Source organism: Callorhinus ursinus, unplaced genomic scaffold, assembly GCF_003265705.2.
Source record: "Callorhinus ursinus isolate GAN/ISIS: 27379988/994484 unplaced genomic scaffold, GSC_fseal_2.0 scaffold22, whole genome shotgun sequence".
NCBI classification, from domain to species: Eukaryota; Metazoa; Chordata; class Mammalia; order Carnivora; family Otariidae; genus Callorhinus; species Callorhinus ursinus.
In genome coordinates this window covers 11,236,240-11,259,231 of record NW_027397084.1, presented here as the reverse complement: position 1 = coordinate 11,259,231, position 22,992 = coordinate 11,236,240, and the positions used below count along the sequence as shown (strand labels likewise).

The following is a 22,992-nucleotide window of genomic DNA, read 5'->3' as shown; positions in this document are numbered from 1 at the left end:
ATTTATTCATGAGAGAGAGAGAGAGAGAGAGAAGCAGAGGGAGAAGCAGGCTCCCAAGGAGCAGGGAGCCCGATGTGGGACTCGATCCCAGGACCCTGGGATCATGACCTGAGCCGAAGGCAGACGCTTAACCATCTGAGCCACCCAGGTGCCCTTTACTCTTCTTTTTAAAGCAGTCTAGTTTAAAAACAGGTCAAGAGAGAAGAGAAAAAACTTTCACAGACAGACAGACACACATGGGGTGGGGGCTTCTGTGTCAGATCTTCTCCATCTTGGAGATGAGGTCACAACAGATTCGGGTCAGTTCCTCGTTTTCCTTAGTCTGTTGCTCGACTGCCTTCTCCAGCGAGTGGATGCGCATCTGCTCCTTCCTCAGGCTGGCCTGGAAGGCTAAGGCCTCCGCTTGGGCTTTGCTGCGCACCTGGGCGATCTCCTCGCTGGCCAGCTGGAGCTTCTCCTCTGCGTGGGCCTTCAGGGCCTGGCACCGCTGGCCTTCCTTCTCTATCCTTGCTATGTAATCCTCCACACACTTCTTCAGCGACTGTTCATTCGTGCGATCCCCCTCGATCACCTCCTTCTGTTTCTCAAACCGCTTGAAGAGGTCAGAGAAGGACTTTTCCATGGAGCTCAGCCCTAAAGTCAGTTGGTCTTTTTCCTTCAGAATCTTCTGGATCTCCGCTTTTGCAAGTTCCTTCTGTTTCTGAGCCTCCTCCATCACCTGGTACACAATCCCCTCAAACCCGTCCATTATCTTCCCCATTTCCAGGTTCTTGGCGTGCAGCGCCTCACACCTGCTCCTCAGCAACGCGTTATCCTCGCGCGTGGCCTCCACCGCCGCGTCCATGACCTTCTGGCCATACTGCAGCATGTCCACAGTGGGCCCCATGGGCAGCAGTGGACCCCCAAGCCCAAAGACACAGGGAGGGGGGTCCAGCACAGGAGCACCTGGGGCTCCTAGGAAGTCAAGTTCCACTAGCTTCACCTTGGGCGGGCTTCGTGAGGAAGGCACGGCCACGTCCTGTGCACTGCTGGTCTCCAGAGCCACAGGCACTGGTCTCGGAGGGCTGTCCTTCAGGAGCGGGTCAAACTTGAGGTACAAGGACTGTTTCCTCAGGGCTGACTCCTTAAACGAGGAACTCCCAAACTGCTCCAGATAATCCGCCTCGGCTCCTGTGCCTAGAACCTCAGCTGGGTCTCGGAAGTGCTCCTCATCCGGCTCTGAGACAGGCTCCGGGCCCCGTGGAGGAGTCGGGGACACAGGCTCACCGCCCGGGCTGCCCATGGGGGCGGATACACCTGCACAGTCCGGAGCTCCCTCCTTGCCTGCTGTGCCCGGGGTCCCGGCTGCGGTCTGTGCCACAGGCGTGTCATCCGTGGAGGCTGAAGGCACCTGCTGGTTCGGACAGAAGTGCCCTGGGGCCTCACGGCCAGCAGACAGCTCCTTGGCCACAGGCTCGGCTGGCCTGCTCTGGGGGCATTCTGGGGGCGGGGCCTCTCCTCCACCTTCAAATGGGTTAAAGTTTGGGTCATCCAGCTTGTTCCAGTCCAGGTTGTAAGACCCCTGGGGAAGGGGAATGGGCCCCTCGCCCACCGCCTCGGGGGCCTTTTCCTGCCTCGCCTCTGATATCCTAGAGGGAGGTTTAAGGCTGGGTCTCTTCCCCATTTCCCTTGGTGGGGGCAACATTTGGCTGGTGGCATTGTCAGAGAAATCAAATTCTAGTTCTCTGGGCCCGCTGCTCCAAGAGCTGGCCCTCTGGCTTCTTTCTTCTGAGGACTTGGGGATGTGGCCCCTCCAGCCTTCAGAGGGCTGGCCAGGATGGTGTTCCCAGGACCAGAGGGGTCTTCAGGGCCGGCTGGGGCCTCGCCAGACAGGTCTGCGAGGGGCCCTTCTTCACATGCTCCTGTGGGGGGAGTACCAGGGGGCAAAGCAGCTCTGGCCGAGGAAGCAGGGACCTGGTTCGAGCTTTCTCTGGCAGCTCTGGGAGGGTCTTCTGTTCGGTGTTGGGGAGCCACCTGGGAAGGGTCTTCCAGGATTTCCAAGGTGGAGGTAACACTTTTTTCTAAGAAATAAGGGGCGCCTGGGTGGCTCAGTCATTAAGCGTCTGCCTTCGGCTCAGGTCATGATCCCGGGGTCCTGGGATCGAGCCCCGCATCGGGCTCCCTGCTCCGCGGGAAGCCTACTTCTCCCTCTCCCGCTCCCCCTGCTTGCGTTCCCTCTCTCGCTATCTCTCTCTGTCAAAAAAGTAAAAAAATCTTTAAAAAAAAAATAAGAATGAACACTTTCCTCCAAGGCTTGCTCAGGGCTCACAGATGTTTGTCTTAGAGAAGCCACTTGATCTTCAAGGGTTTCTGGCATCTGGGGAGGGCTTGAGGGATCCAGGCTGGCCAGGTGAGCTGAGGTGGGCCCACTGGAATACTGCCTATCTTCAGAGGCTGGTCTCACATCTGCTGGAGGGGGGTTGGCATTGGCTGATGATGACTACTCCTAGGATCCATCTCCTATTCTTCCAAAACAGGCTATTCGATTTCCTCAAACAGCCAAGATAAACTGGCCGATAAAAACGGGCCAAGACAGGGCGCCTGGGTGGCTCAGTTGGTTAAGCGACTGCCTTCGGCTCAGGTCATGATCCAGGAGTCCAGGGATCGAGTCCCGCATCGGGCTCCCTGCTCGGCGGGAAGTCTGCTTCTCCCTCTGACCCTCCCCCCTCTCATGTGCTCTCTCTCTCTCTCATTCTCGTTCTCTCAAGTAAATAAATAAATCTTTAAAAAAAAAAACAAAAAACCGGGCCAAGACAACTGGGATTCCTTGGCTGAGTATTGAGGACTTCAGCATGGCAGGAGTCCGAGCTCTGTCCTCAAGATGGCATTTCATTTTGGATACACGCCTTAATTCTTGGACCCTATCATTTGCAGCTTTGAAGGCCGATCAGAAGGATTTGGAAGTGCTCCTGTCTTCTTGTGAATGTGAAAAACAGCTCCCGGTAGCACTGACTATAAATAAAAGCAAAAATAGTGGTGGGACAAGAGTGTCACCTAGTGGCAAAGACGTGCTTTCATTTATTTCTTTCAATAAAGCTAATATCAAAAGCCCATAGAATGACCCCAGTACTTCTAGGGATTATTGTTATTATTTTAATAGAGTATAGTTGGCACACAAGGTCACATCAGTTTCAAGTGTGCAACATAGGTGATTTCTGCAAGTCTATACGTTATGCTATGTTCACCACAAGAATAGCTACTGTCACCATACAGTATTATTGGAATACCATTGTATATCTTTCCCATGCTGTATGTTTTATCTCCATGACATCCCATAGCTGGAATCATATATCTCACACTCCTTTCACCCTTTTTTTGCTCATCCCCCTACCTCTTCTCCTCTGGCAACCACCAGTTTATTCTCTGTATTTATGAGTTTGTTCCTGCTTTTTGTTTATATATTTGTTTTGTTTTTTAGATGCCACATACAAGTGAAATCACAGGGTGTTTGTATTTCTCTGTTTGACTTTCTTCACTTAACATGATAACCTCCCACTCATCCATGTTGTTGCACATGGCAAGATCCCATTCTTTTTCATGGCTGAGTAATATTCCATTTTATATATGTGTGTGTGTGTATATATATATATATATATATACCATTTCTTTATGCATTCATAAGTCAACGGACACTTGGGTTGTTTCCATATCTTGGCTATTGTAAATAATGCTACAGTAAACACAGAGGTGCATGTATCTTTGAATTTATGTTTTTGTTTTCCTTGGGTGGTGAATTACTGGATCATATATTTCTAGTTTTAATGTTTTGAGAAACCTCCATGCTGTTTTCCACAGTGGCTGTACCAATTTACATTCCCACCAACAGTGCACAAGGGTTCCTTTTTCTCCACATCCTCATCAACACTTGTTATTTCTTTTTAATTCTATCCATTCTGAATGGTGTGAGGTGATATCTCATGGTTGTTTTGATTTCCTTTTCCTTGATGATGAGTGATGTTGAGCATCTTTTCATATGTCTGTTGCCCATCTATATGTCTTCTTTGGGAAAATGTCTATTCAGGTCCTCTGTCCATTGTCTAATAGGATTATTTGCTTTTTTTGGCATTGAGTTGTAGAAGTTCTTTATATATCTTGGATATGAACCTCTCACCAGATATATCATTTACGTATCTCTTCTCCCACTCAGTGGGTTGCCCTTTTGTTTTGTTGATGGATTCCTTTGCTATGCAAAAGCTTTTTAGTTTGATGTAGTTTCAATAGTTTTATTTTGATTTTGGTCCCCTTGCCTGAGGAGACATATCTAGAAAAATACTGCTAAGGCCGATGTCAAAGAAATTACTTCCTGTTTTCTTCTAGGATTTTTATGGCTTCATGTCTCACGTTGAGGTCTTTAATGCATTTGAGTTTATTTTTGTGTGTGCTGTGAAAAAGTGGTCCAGGTTCATTCTTTTGCATGTAGCTGTCCAGGTTTCCCAGCACCATTTATTCAGAAGACTGTCTTTTCCCCATTGTGTATTCTTGCCTCCCTTCTCGAGATTCATTGACCATAAAAGCATTTTTTGGTGTGTGGGCTCTCTATTCTGTTTCACTGGTCTATGTGTCTGCTTTTGTGCTGATACAATATTGTTTTGATCACTACAGGTTTGGAGCATATCTTGAAATCTGGAGTTGTGAAACTTTCAGCTTTGTTCTCTTTTCTCAAGATCGCTTTGACTATTTGGGTTTTTTTGTGGCTCCATATGAATTTTAGGACTATTTGCTTTGGTTCTGTGAAAAAATGCTGTTGGTATTTTGATTGGGATTGCATTGAATCTGTAGATTGCTTTGGGTGGCATGGACATTTTGACAATAGTAATTCTACCAATCCATTAGCATGGGATATCTTTCCATTTGTTTGTATCATCTTCAGTTTCTTTCATCAGTGTTCCAGTTTTCAGAGTACAAGTTGTTCACCACCTTGGTTAAGTTTATTCCTAGATATTTTATTCCTTTGGGTACAACTGTAAATGAAATTCCTTTCACAATTTCTACTTCTGCTACTTCATTATTAGTGCATGAAAACACAACCAATTTCTGTGTATTAATTTTGTAGCCTGCAAGTTTACTGAATTCATTTATTCTAATAGTTTTGTGGTGGAGTCTAGGTTTTCTATGTATAGTATCATGTCATCTGCAAATAGTGACAGTTACACTTCTTCCTTGCCAATTTGAATGCCTCATTTCTTTTTCTTGTCTGGGATTGCCATGGCTAGGACTTTCAGTACTATGTTGGGTAAAATTAGTGAGGGTGAACATCCTTGTCTTGTTCCTGATCTTAGAGGAAAAGCTCTCAGTTTTCACCATTGAGTATGATGTTAGCTGTGGGTTTGTTATATGTGGCCTTTGTTACGTTGAGATGTGTTCCATCTAAACCCACTTTGTTGAGAGCTTTTATCATGAACAGATGTTGAATTTTGTCCAGTGTTTTTTCCATATCTATTGAGATGATCATAGGATTTTCATCCTTGGTTTGTTGATGTGGTGTATCACGATTGATTTTGTGAATATTCAGCCATCTTTGCATGCCCAGAATAAATCTCACTTGATCATGGTGAAAGATCCTCTTAATGTATTGTTGAGTGTGGTTTGTTAGTAATTTGCTAAGGATTTTTGCATCTATGTTCATCAGGGATATTGGCCTGTGGTTTTATTTGTTTTAGTGTCTTAGTCTGGATTTGGTATCAGGGTAATGTTGGTCTCATAGAATGCATTTAGGAGCTTTCCTTCTTCTGTTTTTCCTCCATCCTTCCCCACAATAGTTTGAGGAGAATAGGTATTGACTCTCCTTTAAATGTTTGGTAAAATTCACCTATGGGTACATCTGGTCCTGGACTTTAGTTTGTTGGGAGCTTTTGATAACCAATATCTCATTATAAGGAATCAGTCTGTTCAGAATTTTTATTTCTTCCTGACTTAGAATCTTTAGAAGATTATTTGTTTCTAGGAATTTATCCATTTCTTCTAGGTTGTCCAATTTGTTGGCATATACTTTTTTTTTTCCCCCTTGAGTCTGGCTAAAGGATTATCAATTGTGTTTATTTTTCAAAGAACCAGTTCTTGGTTTCATTGATCTTTTCTATGTTTGTCAGGTTTTGTTTCTTTGTTTTTAGTCTTTATTTATTTCTGCTCTAACCTTTTTATTTCCTTCCTTCTACTAACCTTGGACTCTGTTTGTTCTCCCTTTCCTCGTTCCTTTAGGTGTGAGGTTAAATGGTTTATTTGAGATTCCTCTTGTTTCTTGAGGTAGGCTTGTATTCCTATAAATGTTCCTCTTAAAACTGCTTTCACTGTGTCCCAAAGATTTTGGACTGTTGTGTTTTCATTTTCATTTTTCTTCAGGTATTTTTAAATTTCCTCTTTGATTTATTGCCCATTGGCTCTTTAGTAGCATGTTTTTTGGCCTCCACATGTTTGTGCTTTTTTTTCCCTTGTAAATCATTTCTTTTGATTCATACAGCTGTGGCTAGAAAAGATGTATGACATGATTTCAGTCTTTTTAAATTTATTGAGACTTGTTTTGTGGCCTAAAATTTGACCTCTCCCAGTGAATGTTCCATGTATACTTACAAAGAATGTGTATTCTATTGGTTTTGGGTGGAATGTTGTGTATATAACTGTTAAGTCCATCTGGTCTACTGTGTCATTCAAAGACACCATTTCCTTGTTGATTTTCTGCCTGGATGGTCTATCCATTGAAGTAAGTGGAGTGTTAAATTGCCCTATTATTGTATTACTGTCAATTTCTCTCTTTATGTCTGTTAATATTGATTTATGTATTTAGGTGCTCCAATGCTAGGTACATAGAAATCTATGTTCTCTTGTCAGATTAATTCCTTTATCGTAATGTGGTGTCCTTTGTCTCTTGTTACAGTCTTTGTCTTAAAGTCATTTTGTCTGATCTCAGTATTGGTACATCAGCTTGTTTTTAATTTGACTTTTTTTTTTCTTAGTATAGTTGAAACAAAATGTTGCATTAGTTTCAGGTGTACAATTTAGTGATTTCACAAGTTTATGATATGCTATGTTCACTGCAAGTATAGCTACCATCTGTTCCATTACATCACTATTATAATATAATTGACCGTATTCCTTACGCTCTGCTTTTTATTCCCATGACTTACTCATTCCATAACTGGAGGTCTGAATCTCCCTCTCACTTCACCCATTTTGCCCATAGCCCCACCTCCCCCCTGCCCTGGCTATCATCTGTTTGCTTTCTGTATTTATAGTTCTTTTTTTTTAAGGTTATTTATTTATTTGAGAGAGAGATAGTGAGAGAAAGCACAAGTGGGGAGTGCAGAGAGGGAGAAGCAGGCTCCCGGCTGAGCAGGGAGCCATACGTGGGGCTCAATTCCAGGACCCTGGGGTCATGACCTGCTCCGAAATCAGACAATTAATTGACTCAGCCACCTAGGCGCCCCTGTATTTATAGTTCTGATTCAGCTTTTTGTAGATACCTGTTTTTAGATTCCACATGTTATGGGTAGAATCATGGTATTTGTCTTTCTCAGTCCAGCTTACTTCATTTAGCATCATAGCCTCTAGGACCACCCAGGTTGACTCAAATGACACCGTCTCATCCTTTTTTATGGCTTTGTAATATTCCTTTGTGTATATATACCACATTTTCCCTTCTATTCATCAATTGGTGGACACAGTTTTCTTCCATAGAAGGAGCAGGGGGAGGGGCAGACGGAGAGGGAGAAGCAGACTCCCCACTGAGCAAGGAGCCCGACATGGGACTCAATCCCAGGACTCCAGGATCATGACCTAAGTCAAAGGCAGACACTTAACCAACTGAGCTACCCAGGTGCCCCAGGTTGCTTCCATGTCTTGCCTATTGTAAATAATGCTGCAATAAACATAGGGTGCATATATCTTTTCAAGTTAGTGTTTTCATTTTCCCTGGGCAAATACCCAATAGTGGAATTATTGGATCATATGGTATTTCTATTTTTAATTTTTTGAGGAAACTCCATACTATTTTCACAGTAGTAGCACTGTTTTACATTCCCACCAACAGTGCACAAGGGTTCCTTTTTCTCCACATCTTCATCAACACTTGTTGTTTCTTGTCTTGATTTTAGGCATTCTAATAGGTGTGAGGTGATGTCTCATTGTGGTTTTGGTTTCCATCTCCCTGAGGATTGGTGTTGTTGAGCATCTTTTCATGTGTCTGTTGGCCATTTATATATCTCCTTTGGAAAAATGTCTACTCAGGGCCTCTGGCCCATTTTTGGATCAGATTTTGTGTGTGTGTGTGTGTGTGTGTGTGTGTGTGTGTGTGTGTGTGTGTGGTAAGAGTTCTTTATATATTTTGAATGTTAACCCCTTATTGCATATATCTTTTATAAATATCTTCTCCCATTCAGTGGGTTATTTGTTGTTTTGTTGATGGATTCCTTTGCTGTGTAAAAGCTTTTTAGCTTGATGTAGTTTCATTTGTTTATTTTTGCTTTTGTTTCCCTTGCCTTAGGAGATGTATCAAGAAAAATGTTGCTATGGCTAATGTCAGAGAAATTACTGCCTGTGTTCTCTTCTAGGATTTTTATTGTTTCAGGTCTCATGTTTAGGTCTCTACTCCATTTTGAGTTTATTTTTGTATATGGTGTGAAAGTTGTCCAGTTTCATTTTTTTACAGGTAGCTGTCCAGTTTTCCAAGCACTATTTATTGAAAAGACTGTCTTCTCCCCATTATATATTCTTGCCTTCTTTGTCATAGATTAATTGACCATATATCTGTAAGTTTATTTCTGGGGTCTCTATCGTGTTCTGTTGATCTTTGTGTCTATTTTTGTGCCATACCATATTGTTTTGATTACTACAGCTTTGTAGTATATCTTGAAATCTGGAGTTGTGCTACCTCTAGCTTTGTTCTTCTTTCTCAGGATTGCTTTGGCTATACAGGGTCTTCTATGGTTCCATACAAATTTTCAGGTTATTTGTTCTAGTTTTGCAAAAAATGTTGGTATTTTGTTAGAGATTGCATTGAATCTATAAATTGCTTTGGGTAATGTAGACACTCTGGCAATATTAATTTTTCCAATCCATGAGCATAGAATATCTTTCCTTTTGTTTGTCTTCAATTTTTCTCATTAGTGTTTTACAGTTTTCAGAATACAGATCTTTCACCTCTTTGGGTAAATTTAACCCTAGGTATTTTATTCTTTTTTTTTAAGATTTTATTTATTTGAGAGAGAAAGAATGAGACAGAGAGAGCATGAGAGGGGGGAGGGTCAGAGGGAGAAGCAGACTCCCCGCCGAGCAAGGAGTCTGATGCGGGACTCGATTCCAGGACTCCAGGATCATGACCTGAGCTGAAAGGCAATCGCTTAACCAATTAAGCCACCCAGATGCCTGGTATTTTATTCTTTTTGGTGCAATTATAAATGGTGTTGTTTTTTAAGTTTCTCTTTCTGTGATTTTGTTAATGTATAGAAATGCTACCAATTTCACTGCATTAGTTTTGTATCCTGCCACTTTACTAATTTTTTTTACTACTTCTAGCAGGTTTTTTTGCTGGAATCTTTAGGATTTTCTATGTATAGTATCCTGTCATCTGTGAATAGTGACAGTTTACCAATATGGATGGATGCCTCTTATTGCTTTTTCTTGTCTGATTGCTGTGGCTAGGACTTCTAGTACTATAGTAAATAAAAGTGATGAGAGTGGGCATCCTTATCTTATTCCTGACCTTAGAGAGAAAGCTCTCAGTTTTTCACCATTGAGGATGATGTTAGCTGTGGGTATTTCATGTATGGCCTTTATTATGTTGAGATATGTTCCCTCTAATCCCACATTGTTGAGAATTTTTATCATGAATGGATTTTGAATCTTGTCAGATATTTTTTCTGGATCTATTGAGATGATCATATTTTTTTTCTTGATTTTGTTGATATGGCATATGTCATTGATTGATTTGCAAATATTGTACCATCATTGCATCCTAGGAATAAATCCCATCTGATTGTGGTGAATCATCTTTTTAATGTGTTGCTATATGTGGTTTCCTAATATTTTGTTGAGGATTTTTGCATCTATGTTCATCAGGGATATTGGTCTGTAGTGTGTGTGTTGGGGGGGCGCTTTTTGTGGTGTCTTTGTCTGGTTTTGGTATCAGGGTGATACGGTCCTTGTAGAAGGTATTTGGAAGCTTTCCTTTCTCTTCTATTTTTTTCTCCTCTGAATAGTTTGAGAAGAATAGGTATTAACTCTTTTGTAAATATCTGGTATAATTCACTTGTGAATCCATCTATTCCTAGACTTTTATTTTTTGGTAGTTTTTTTATTACTGATTCAGTTTTGTTACTTGTAATTGGTCTGCTCAGAGTTTTTATTCTTGGTTTAGTTTTGGAAGATTGTATGTTTCTAGGAATTTATCCATTTCTTCTAGGTTGTCCAATTTGTTGGCATATAATTTTTCATAGTATTCTCTTGTAATCCTTTGTATCTCTGTGGAATCAATTGTTACTTTTCCTCTCTCATTTTTTATTTTATTTGGGTCCTTTCTCTCTTTTTCTTGTTCAGTGTGGCTAAGGATTTGTCAATTTTGTTTATCTTTTCAAAGAAACAGCTCTTGGTTTCATTGATTTTTTTTTTTTTTTTTTTTTTTTTTTTAGTTTCTATGTCATTTATTTCAGCTCTGATCTTTATTATTTCCTTTCTTCTATTGATCTTGAGCTTTGTTCTTCTTTTCCTAGAACCTTTGGGCATAAGGTTAGATTGTTTAAGATTTGTCTTGTTTGAGGGTACCTGCGTGATTCAGTTCTTAAGCATCTGCCTTCAGCTCGGGTCATGATTCCAGGGTCCTGGGATCGAGCCCCGCATCAGGCTCCCTGCTCAGTGGGAGGCCTGCTTCTCCCTCTCCCACTCCCCCTGCTTGTGTTCCCTCTCTCGCTGTGTCTCTCTCTGTCAAATAAATAAAATCTTAAAAAAAAAAAAAGATTTGTTTCTTGAGATAGGCCTGTATTACTGTATATTTCTCTCTTAGAACTGCTTTCTTTGGACTGTTGCATTTTCATTTGTCTCCATATATCTTTTTTAAAATTTCTTCTTTGATTGCTTCATTGACTCCTTGGATTTTTAGTATCATGTTGTTTAGTCTCCATGTGTTTTTGTTTTTCCAGTTTTTTTCCTTGTGATTGTTTTCTAGTTTCATACTGTTGTGGTCAGAAAAGATGCATATGATTTCAATCTTCTTAAATTTATCGAGGCTTGTTTTATGGCCGACTATGTGATCTATTCTAGAGAATGTTCCATGTGTACTTGAAAAGAAAGTGTATTCTGTTAGTGTTAGTTTTGGATGGAGTGTTCTGTAGGTATCTGTTCATCTGGTCCAATGTGCCATTCAAAGACACTCTTTCCTTACTAATTTGGTCCAATGTGCCATTCAAAGACACTCTTTCCTTATTAATTTGCTGTCGGGATGATCTATCCATTGATGTAAGTAGAGTGTTAAAGTCCCCTACTGTCCCCTACTATTATTGTATTACTGTCACTTTCTCTCTTAATGTCCATTAATATTTGCTTTATGTATTTAAGTGTTCCAATGTTGGGTGCATAGATATTTACAACTGTTATATCCTCTTGTTGGATTGATCCCTTTATATAATGTCCTCCTTTGTCTCTTGTTACAGTCTTTATTTTTAAGTCTATTTTGTGTGATATGAGAAAGCTACCCTGGCTTTTTTGTCACTTCCATTTGGATGGTGAATGTTTCTCCATCCTTTCCCTTTCAGTCCGTATGTGTCTTTAGGTTCTCAGACAAGTCTTTCAAAGTCAGGTATAGATGGATATTGGTTTTTTTGTTCATTCCACCACTCTGTCTTTTCATTGTAGCATTTACATTTACATTTAAAGTAATTATTGATATGTGCCATTTTTAAAATTTGTTTTCTGGTTGTTTTTGTATTTCTTCTTTGTTGCTTCTTCTCTTGCTCTTTGTGATTAATGAGTATTTATAGTGTTTTGTTTGGCTTTCTTTGTCTTTAATTTTTGTGTATCCATCATAGGTTTTGGGTCTGTGGTTACTGTGAGGTTCATATATACCATCCTAAGTAAATAACAGTTCATATTAATTTGTTGGTCATTTAAGTTCAGACACATTCAAATAAATTTTTTTAATTGGAAAAGAAAAAATATTTTTCCCTTTCTCTTTCCTTTTTCACTCTCTTCTCCACATTTTATGTATATGCTATCATATTTTACATCTTTTTGTTCATATTTTTCTTATGTCTTATTATGGACATTTCTTTTCCACTTGAAGAAGTTTATTTCACATTTCTTGTAAAGCTGGTTTAGTGGTAACAAACTACTGTATATTTTGTTTGGGAAACTTTTTATTTTAAAAAATTTTATATATTCTCATTAGTTAACATACAGTGTTCTATTAGTTTCATGTGCACAATATAGTGATTCAGCAATTCCATATATCACCCAGTGCTCATCACAACAAGTGTACTCTTTAATCCTGTCACCTATTTAACGCATCCCCCCACTCACCTCCCTCTGGTAACCATTAATTTGTTCTCTGTAGTTAAGAGTCTGTTTACTGGTTTGTCTCTTTTTCCCCCTTTGCTTGTTTGCTCTGCTAAATTCCACATATGAGTGAAATCATATAGAATTTGTCTTTCTCTGACTTATTTTGCTTAGCATACTACTCTCTAGCTCCATCCATTTTGTTCCAAATGGCAAGATTTCATTCTTTTTTTATGACTGAGTAATGTGTGTGTGTGTCTGTGTGTGTGTGCACATGCACGCACCTCATTTTCTTTATCCATTCATTGGTCTATGGACATATGGGCTGTTTCCATAATTTGGCTGTTGTAGATAACACTACTATACACACCAGGGTGCATGGATCCCTTTGAATTAATATTTTTGTATTCTTTGGGTAAATACCTAGTAGAGCAATTGCTGGATCATAGTTCTGTTTTTAACTTTTCGAGGAAACTCCATACTGTTTTCCAGAGTGGCCGCACCAATGTGCATTCCCAGTGCATAAGTGTTGCTTTTTCTCCGTATCCTTGTCAACACCTGTTGTTTCTTGTGTTGTTGATGTTGGGAGTTTTTTGGTTACTGATTCAATTTCTTTGCTGATTATCAGTCTGTTCAAATGTTCTATTTCTTCCTGTTTTAGTTCTGGTAGTTTATATGTTTCTAGGAATTTATCCATTTTTTTTCTAGGTTGTCCAATTGTTGGCATAAAGTTTTTCATAATATTCTCTTATAATTGTTTGTCTTTCTGTGTGTTGGTTGTTATTTCTCCTCTCTCATTTGTGATTTTATTTATCTGAGTCCTTTCTCCTTTTTTTCTTGATAAATTTGGCTAGAGGTTTATCAGTCTTATTGATATTTTTCAAAGAACCAGCTCCTGGCTTCATTGATCTGTTCTATTGATTTTTTTTTTTAGTTCTGTATCATTTATTTCTGCTCTAATCTTTATTATTTCCTTACTTCTGATGGTTTTGTGTTTTGTTTGTTCTTCTTTGTCTAGCTCCTTTAGGTATAAGGCTAGGTTGTTTATTTGAGATTTTTCTTGCTTCTTGAGGTAGGCTTGTATTTCTATAACCTCCTCTTAGAACCACGCTGCATTCCAAAGGTTTTGTACTATTGTGTTTTCATTTATTTCCATGGACTTCTTTTATTTCCTGGTTGACTCATTCATTATTTAGTAGCATGTTATTTAATCTCCACCTATGTGGTCCTTTCATATTTTTTCTTGTAGTTGACTTCTAGTTTCATTGCCTTGTGGTTAGAAAAGATGCATGGGATGATTTTGATCTTTTGGAATTTGTTGAGGCTTGTTTTGTGGGCTAATATGTAATCTGTTCTGGAGAATGTTCCATGTGCACTTGTAAAGAATGTGTATTCTGCTGCTTTAGGATGGAATGTTCTGAATATTGCTGTTAAATCTGTCTAGTCCAGGGTATCATTCAAAGCCATTGTTTCTTTGTTGATTTTCTGTTTAGATGATCTATTCATTGAGGTAAGTGGGGTGCTAGTCTTCTATTATCATATTACTATCAATTCATTCCTTTATGTTTGTTATTTACTGTTTTATGTATTTGGGCGCTCCCATATTGAGTGCATAAATATTTAGAATTGTTCTATCTTCTTGTTGGAGTGTCCCCTTTATTATTGTGTCCTATATCTCATAGCAGAACACCTATAGCTAGAGTGGGTGCATGCTGAGGTATTCCAGAGTTCTCAGTGCATGGGGTGTCCTGGTGGGGTGGTTAGAGTCAAGGCCAGCATGGGCCAGGGTTATCCTGAGGTCCTCCAACACTGGGGGCAGACACCCTGGTGGGGTGGCTGAAACTAAGATGGGGAGCAGTCCAGGAGTTCTGGGGTTCTCTACACAAGGGGAATCCTGGTGGGGCAGCTAGAAGTGAGGCAGGCACTGGCCAGGGGCTTTCCGGGGTGCTCTGCACAGGGGGTGCCTTGGTGGGGCAGCTAGAGCCAAAGCAGGCATGAGCCAGAAGGTCCTGGACCTCTGTGTGCCAGAGGTGCCCTAGCAAGCTGTCTGGAGCCAAAATGGTGTGGGCCTAGAGTGTTCTGGGGTACTTCGCCCCTGTGTCACCTTGGTGTGACAGCTAGAGCTGTAGTGAGCACTGACCAGGGATTTCCCAGCGTGTGCTGTACTGGGGCTGCCTTGGTGGGGCAGTTGGGGCCGGTGTGATTGAGGGGCCTAGGGCTCACCGAGGTGGTAAGCCAGCCATGGCACCCAGACTTTGTTCCTGTCCGTTTGTGGAGTGGGAACGTAACCTGTGGTGTTCACCAGCCCTTCAGATCCAGAGAGCATTCCAGCAGCTACCCCACCTTTTGGTGGAGTTTTATGACTGGCTCTTTTATATTCTAGTTGCTTTTCTATTTTTTTATTTTATTTCAATTTTTTTTAAAGATTTTATTTATTGGGGTGCCTGGGTGGCTCCCTCATTAAGCGTCTGCCTTCGGCTCCGGTCATGGTCCCAGGGTCCTGGATCGAGCCTCACATCGAGCTCCCTGCTCGGCGGGGAGTCTGCTTCTCCCTCTCCCACTCCCCCTGCTTGTGTTCCTTCTCTCGCTGTCTCTCTCTCTCTCTCTCTCAAATAAATAAATAAATATTTGAGAGAGAGGGAGCAAGCGCGCGGGGGGGGGGGTTGCGGAGGGGGGGGAGAACCGCCACCCAGTTGGTCTTTTAAACGTGGCTTTTTTCCTGTGCCCCAGGGCATTAGGGGCTGGTATGGGCTAAGACCCAGAGCTCACTGAGGCAGCTCGTGCTGGTTATGGTGCAGGGACCCTGCTCCCATGTGCATCATCAAGGTGAAGGGGGAGCATAAATCCCGGCACTCATGAGCCCCTCAGACTTAGACAGAGTTCCAGCAGCTCCCTTGCCATTTGACAGAGTTCTAGGGCTGGTTCCTACATATTCTAGTTGTCCTTTTAAAACATAGCTTTTTTTTTTCGGGTGCCTGAGTGGCTCAGCCGGTTAAGCGTCTGCTCTCGGCTCAGGTCATGATCCCAGGGTCCTCGAATCGAGCCCCGCATCGGGCTCCCCGCTCCGCAGAGAGCCTGCTGCTCCCTCTCCCTCTACTGTGCCTCCCCCTACCTGTGCTCTCTCTCCTCTCTGTCAAATAAATTTTAAAAATCTTAAAAAAAAAAAAAAAACCCACACAGCTTTTTTTTTTTCTTCCCTGTGCCATAAGGAAAATAAATCTGCTTATGATCTCTCAGTACTGTCCCTCCTCATTGACGTTTGCAGCATTGGGGGTAATGGCTCCTTTCATAAGCGTGTCTCCATCTCCCATGCTCTTCTCAATGTGGTCTATTCTTTTTTGTTTTGTGTGTGCAGAAGTTGTTCAGTCAGCCATCAGTTCTTCTTTAGGGGGAATTGCTTTATAAACAGGTATAGATTTGATGTGTCCATGGAGGAGGTGAGTTCAGGGTCTTCCCGTGTTACCATCTTGGATCAGAACATAGGGTTTACTTAATGTACACTGCACAGATGTGCTTCGGAATCAGGAATTTAAAATAAAAGGAATGGGCCCAGACCTCAAGGAACCCAGACTTTAGTAGAGGGAACTTGATATGTAAAACCTTTAGAATTGTCTGTGATAACTAATGAGGAGAACAAAGGCAAGAGAAATGCTGCTAAAATTAAATTTCCTTAGAATTTTGAGCTCACTGATAAAATAGAATTTTGAGCTCACTGACCTACAGAGCATGACATTCCTCAAAGAACTCACGGCTGCCTTAATGTTAATTTTTTTTTTTAAGATTTTATTTATTTGAGAGAGAGAGAGCACACAAGTCAGGGGAGGGACAGAGGGAGAAGCATGCTCCACGAGGAGCAGGGAGCCCGATGTGCGACTCCATCCCAGGACCCTGGGATCATGACCCGAGCTGAAGGCCTACTGAGCCAACCAGGTGCCCCAATGTTAATGTTTTGCTAGAGACTAAAAGCAACCTTATCTTGACAATAATAGTTAAATCTCCAGGATCCTATCATTCTTCTTTAACATGTGGAAATCCCTTTAGAGACTTACAGTATCTCTGTGAGCCCCCTCCCCCAAACTTAAAGTATATAATCAGTCGTTCCTCACAATCACAAGTGCGGCTGTCTGCCCCCAGGTCCTGGGCCTGTGCTTTAATCATTTTTTTGCACCATAAAATGTCTCAAGAGTTCTTTCTTGACCATTGGGCCTGATGGCCCCACATTATTTTTGGTGGCCCATACATATAGGGATTCTGCATCTTCCTTCCTCTGGACTTCGAGCCTTGGTGCAAACTTGGTGAGTTACTGATCTTAAGACTCCCATGGGAGGTTTCCTCCTCATTGGTCTAATGTGATCATTAGACCCTCCACATTTCTGTTTTAGCTGCTTCTGGCCAGGAGACCTCTGCCTGGAGCTGGCTAAAACAGGTACCCGACTGAATTGAAAACCCAGCCAGGGACCATTTCCCGGGGAAGTCAGCTATTAAGACCACATGTGTTGGAATGTCACTTAGACCATGATAGATTTCCATCTTTAGTATTCTCCATCAGTGCCCTCTACTGACAACTTAAATTGTAACATTAAGTATTTCCTCCTGCAGATTCTTAGCATCTCCGTGGGTTAAGATGACAGGCTCTCTTGGTCCACCTACCGGGTGCACCTATTGTGTCCTGGGAAAAACAATAGGGAAGCAAAGGGATGTTGACATCCCTTCAGTAAACAAGTCAGTGTTCTTAACAGCTATTTGAGGGATGCCTCTGGTCTCTTTGAACACTAGGAACCCTTGACATAATCCTGAATGGGATGCCACCAAGCAATCCAGGGGAGATTATGATAATGGACTTTTCTTCTTTTATGGGAATGGGATCTTCCTCTTGGGGGTGTTTTTCTCCCTTGGGGTGTCTCTTAACCCATTGGAACCAATTTGGATTGCAAGATTTAAAGAAGAAAAGACTCGTCGTCTGCAATAATGCATGGCCTCAGTGCTCCATAGGAGATGAGGAAAAAATAGCCCGTTAATGGGACAACAAAATTCAGTACTTTTATACCCGTTAGATCTCTTCTGCAGGAAACAAGGCAAAAGGATTGAAGTGACCTGTGTCCAGGCCTTCATGGCCTTAAATCAAGATCCTGACCTAAGGACTTTTTGCAAAATTTGTTTAGCCACTAACCAAGCTAATAAACTCCCTCCCAAAATATTGGATGATGATTGTCTAAATAGGCCCCCTCCTCCCAACAAATCTGGGGAGGAATCACCAGCCAATTCAAACAAAGAAGACATTGGATCTGTTACTATCCCTCCTCCTTACAAGCCCCAAGACCCTTCTGCTCCAGCTGGACATACCAGGAGTGGAATTCCCTGTCTTCCTCCTAAATCGGGACTATATCCTCTTAGGGAGGTTGCTGATGGAGACGGCGCTATTCCAGTCCATATCCCATTCTCCATGGCAGACTTGGCTTAGATAAAATAATTAGGACGATATTCTGAAAACCCTTCTCAATTGCTGAAAACCCTCAATAAATTCTCTGTCATGTTTGAACTCGTTGTATCCCTGAGGAAAAGAACCATATCTGGGTGGGGGCTCAAGATTTGTTGATGAACTAGCAGCCAGAGACAGAGATCGTTATCAGGTAGGAGGTGTTGCTATCTCAAATGCCCAACTACATTGGAATTATCAGGAGGGTAGGCGAGGAAGGGAAAGATAAGACCATATGATCACTTGTTTAAGAGAAAGAATGGGAAAAAAAGTATTTTCTAAACCTGTAAGTTTTGTTAAAATTCAGGCAATTACTCAAGGAGCTGATGAAAATCTAGCTGTATTTCAAGGTCATTTGATAGAAGCCATCTGTAAATACACAAATCTGGACCCCACATCACTTGAGGGAACAATTAGATTGTGCATGCATTATACAAGGCAATTGGAGCCTGACATCCACTGAAAATTGGCTAAAGTGACTTTAGGTCCTCAAACCTCCAGCTAGCACCTAAAGGTCGCTACTAGAGTTTTTAATAATAGAAAGTTTTAACACAGGAAAAGGACCAGAGAGCTAAATTGCAGGGTAAAATACAGGCTCAAATATTGGCTGCCGCTCTCGCGGATTCCCCACAACACCAGACTAACCAGGGGCCAAAGAAAAAGCCGGCATCAGACCAAGGACCAGGTAAGACCCATGCTATGGGTGTGGCCAGATCGGACATTGGAGCAAGGAATGTCCAAACAAAAGCTCTCCACCAGGGCCATGTCCTGTCTGTAAGGAAGAAGGACATTGGAAGAGAGACTGTCCTCATCTCCAGAGAGAGAGAAAGACAGGAACTCACTTCCTCGCCTGAGAGCAGGAACCTGAGGATCTGGCATGACGGGGCCCTGAGGCTGGTCCGGCTCCCTTTGACATCAAGATGACTGAGCCCCAGGTTACCCTGGATGTGGAAGGTAAGTTTATCAATTTCCTTATTGATACAGGAGCCATTTACTCTGTTCTTATTCAGCACTCAGGCCCTACTTACCTTTCTTTCTTTCTTTTTCTTTTTCTTTTTTTATTTTAGAGAGAGAGAGTGGTGGGGGAGGGGGAGAGGGAGAGAGAATCCCAAGTAGGCTCTACGTTCAGCGTGGAACCCAACGCAGGGCTTGATCTCATGACCCCAAGATCATGACCGGAGCTGAAACCAAGAGCTGGATGTCTAACCACCAGAGCCACCCAGGCACCCCAGCCCTACTTGTCTTTCTAACCATAACATTGTTGGCATAGAAGGGGAAACTAAAATGTGCCGTCAGATAATTCCTTTAACTTATAAATACAAAAGTCAATTGGTGACTCATGTTTTTCTAGTCCTTCCATCTTGTCCCACTCCATTACTTGGATGAGACTTAATGCATAAACTAGGAAGCAGGTTTGCGCCTACTAAAGAGGAGAATGGCTTATTCTCTTTAACTCTTGGAGAATTAAAACCTTACCGTTATCCCTTCTAATATTTGGAAGGAAGTAAATCCACAGGTCTGGGATTGCAATGACCCAGGACAGGCTCTTAAAGACCAACTAGTTAAAATGACCTTAAAGGATCCAACCACTATACCTCATAAAATATATATATATATATATCCCTTAAAACCTGCGGCAAAAGCTGGGTTATAACCACTTATTGTTAAATTTCTCAAACATGGTATTTTAGGGCCTTGTCAATCTCCTTATAATACTCCAAGTTTACCAGTTAAAAGGCAAATGGAGACTATTGAATGGCATAAGATTGAAGAACAATAAATGAAGCAGTTGTACCTTTTCATCCCATAGTCCCAAGTCCATATACTATTCTCACCCAGGTCCCTGGTGACGCTAACGGGCTTACGGTACTTGACTTTAAAGACACTTTCTTTTGCATCCCGCTAAGTGAAGAAACACCGCCATTACTTGCTTTTGACTAGGCCTCACCTTCAAGCCCAGAGGATGCTCAATTAACTTAGTTTCGCCACAAGGATTTAAAGACAGTCCTCACCTATTTGGGGCTGCACTTAGTAAAGACCTCGGTGATATATCCTTGCTTCAGGGGACAATAATTCGATATGTAGGTATTTTAATCTGTAATCCCACAAAGAAACGTCTGAGAGTAATTCTATAACTTTTTATTTCTTGGCAAACAGGATAGCATGTCTCCCTTAAGAAGCACAAATATCTAAACAAAAGGTACGATATCTGGGATATGAATTAACACCAGGTCACCATACCCTGTCTACTGGCAGGAAAAAGGTATATTAGATCTTGGACCCTCAACTACAAAGAAACAACTCCATGCTTTCCTAGCTAGGGCAGGATTTTGCCACCTGCGGATTCCTGGATTTGGGTTCTTCAAATCATTGTATGATTCGGTTAAAGGCCCTGATAAAGAACGTTTACTCTGGACTAAAGCCCAGCAGGCAGCCTTTCAAACATTAAAAGCTAAGCTTCCATCAGTCCCAGCTTTGGCTTTACCAAATTTAGAAAAACCTTTTGCTTTGTTTATAGCAGAAAAATAGGGACAAGCTTTGGGGCTTCTTATCCAAAAATTAGGGAACATAACAAGACGGGTGGGCTATTTTTCAAAGGCACTTGATAATGTAGCATAAGGGTGGCAAGCTTGTCTTCGAGTGGTGGTTGTAACAGCCCTGCTGGTAGAAGCAGCTTCAGAACTTACTATGGGACAGTCCTTAACAGTGATGACTCCACATCAGGTTCAAAGAGAACTGGAGACCAAAGGCCACCAATGGATGACAAGAGACTGCTTACTAAATTCCAGGCTATGTTTTTAGATATGTCTGAAGTAATACTTAAAACCTGTCAGACTTTAAACCCAGTTACCCATATGCCTGGATCTGACCATCATACTTCTATGCTAGGACATGACTGCTCAGAAATTATTGATCTTGATTATTCTAGCTGGCCAGACTTAAAAGATCCCCCTAACTGAACATGCAGATGATAGTAGGTTTACTGATGGCGGTAGCTTCATGGATAAGGGAGAAAGAAAAGCCAGATATGCTACAGTTAGCTTAATTAAGACCATTGAGGCAAAAGCCCTTCCAGTAAATACTTCTGCCCGAAAGGCTAAATTAATAGCACTTACCCATGCTCTTCAATTGACAGAAGGCCTAAAAATTAATATTTATACTGATTCCAGGTGCTACATGCCCATGGAGTAGTTTGGAAAGAAAGGGGGTTACTATCAAGTCATAACTCCCCAAATAGGGGCCTGAAATAATGACCCTTCTTGAGACCATAAATCTACCTACAGAGGTGGCTATAATTCATCTCAAAGGACATCAAAAGGATATGACCTTGGAATCTAAAGGAAACCATTTGGCCAACCATGCAGCCACACAGGCAGCACAAAATCAACAAATGCTAGGTCTTACACCAGTTTGAACTCCAATTAAGTCCATATCTCCAGTTTGTTTATTTATTATTTATTTATTTAAGCGTGTGAGTGGTGGGGGTGCAGAGGAAGAGGGCGAGAGAGAATCTTAAGCTTGGGGGCTTGATCTCACAACCCTGAGATCATAACCTGAAGTGAAATTAAGAGCACTTAACAGACCGAGCCACCCAGGTGCCCCCATATCTCCAGTCTGTTTAGACTGGAGAAATTTACATAGCCCAGGAACAGGTATATCTTTAAAAAATGCACAGGACTTCTTTGTTAATAATGACAGGAAAATCTTCATACCCAAAAATAACTGATGGCAGGTAATAGAGATTTACACCAGACTACTCATTTGGGTAAAAAAAAAAAAAAAAAAAACTTTAGAACATTTAATAAAAAATATATTTGACGGAGTAAATTTAACAACTCTAAAACGGGTCTGTTGATCCTGTATCGTTTGTATACAAGCAAATCCGGAAAGCACTGTCCATCCCATCCCCCCACCCTTTTGAAACCAGTCCAAAGACGTGGAACATATCCAGGAGAGGACGGGCAGCTTGATTTCACACAAAAGCCTCCTTGCAAAGGCTAGAAGTTCCTACTGGTGTTTGTTGATACTTTCATGGGGTGGATCAAGGCCTTTCCGTGCAAAACTAAAAGAGCCATGGAAGTAACCAAAGTTTTGTTGTAAGACATTATTCCTAGATCTGGCCTTCCACAGTCCCTTCAAAGTGGCAACAGACCTTCTTTTACTGCACAAATGACAAATAGCACGAGCTTTGAAAATTAAGTATTGTCTACATCCACAATCCTCTGGAAAGGTAGAGAAAGCTAATCCTACTTTAAAACAACACCTTACTAAGTCTAGAGACCCAGGAAAACTGGGTTACTGTCTTACCAGTAAGACTTCTCAGAATGAGAACTGCTCCAGAAGAACCTATAGATTATGAGGTATTATATGGAAAACCATTTCTTACAGTGGACCTGTATTTAGATAAAGATCATAACACTTTATTCATTCAAGGCTGGTTTAATTCATAAGTTACTTAATGAATATGCTGAACACATGCTCCCAAAACCTGATTTAATTATAATTGAAAGTCCAGCCCATGTCAGCCCTGGAAACATGGCTTATTTATAGAATTAGAAGTCAAATACAGCAGGGGACTTACGTCCAGAATGGAAAGGTCCATATCGGGTCATATTATGTCCTTCTACTGCAGTAAAATTAGGGAGACACTCTTCTTGGACTCCTAGATCTAAAATAAAACGTGTACTTCCTTCACAGGAAACCAGTGAACAAACTAACATGCCTTCCTACTCCTGCGAACCTTTAGAAGATCTGAAACTCCTCTTCAAACGACTATGAAGGTTGTATATTTCTTTGTTCTTTGTTCACCAATTTTAACAGACAATGCCTTTCTCCAATGGGCACAACATTATGCTGAACTTCAAAATCGAACAGCTTGTTGGATATGTGGAATTGTGCCCATGTCAAGTACGTCTGAGTTACCCTGGTATGTTTCCTCTTTACAAGGTACTGACTGGCACTACTTATACACTTATATTTTAGATATGATAGATAATCCT

General features: G+C 41.5%; 1 pseudogene; it reads right to left on the bottom strand.

Moving 5' to 3' along the window:
* Window positions 1–213: 213 nt before the first annotated feature.
* Window positions 214–14,842, bottom strand: LOC112837803 (transforming acidic coiled-coil-containing protein 3 pseudogene; annotated as a pseudogene).
* Between the last annotated feature and the right edge of the window lie 8,150 nt (window positions 14,843–22,992).